Below are 295 nucleotides of genomic sequence, written 5' to 3'. Positions count from 1 at the left end.
ACCTCCAGGGCAGGCAGGGATCGAACTCATGAGGAAGTGGCTTTAGCTTCTCAGTGCAGTGCTTTAACCCGCTGCGCCACCAGGGAGGGCCACGCTGTATTATTTTTAATGATGGTCCATAAACCACTTTTAAATGCTGGGACAGAAATATACAAAAACTAACTATTAAAATGTGTTCGTGAAAGCACAATATATAAAAAGATTTTGTGGTGTCAGCAACATTAAACGTTAGGGGGAAATATTGAGTATCTGTATGCAACTTAAGAGCTTAATATAAATTTATAAATTGCTGTAA

This window comes from Condylura cristata, unplaced genomic scaffold (assembly GCF_000260355.1).
Source record: "Condylura cristata isolate star-nosed mole 26May11 unplaced genomic scaffold, ConCri1.0 scaffold00041, whole genome shotgun sequence".
NCBI classification, from domain to species: domain Eukaryota; kingdom Metazoa; phylum Chordata; class Mammalia; order Eulipotyphla; family Talpidae; genus Condylura; species Condylura cristata.
Note: the sequence above shows the minus strand (reverse complement) of the source record.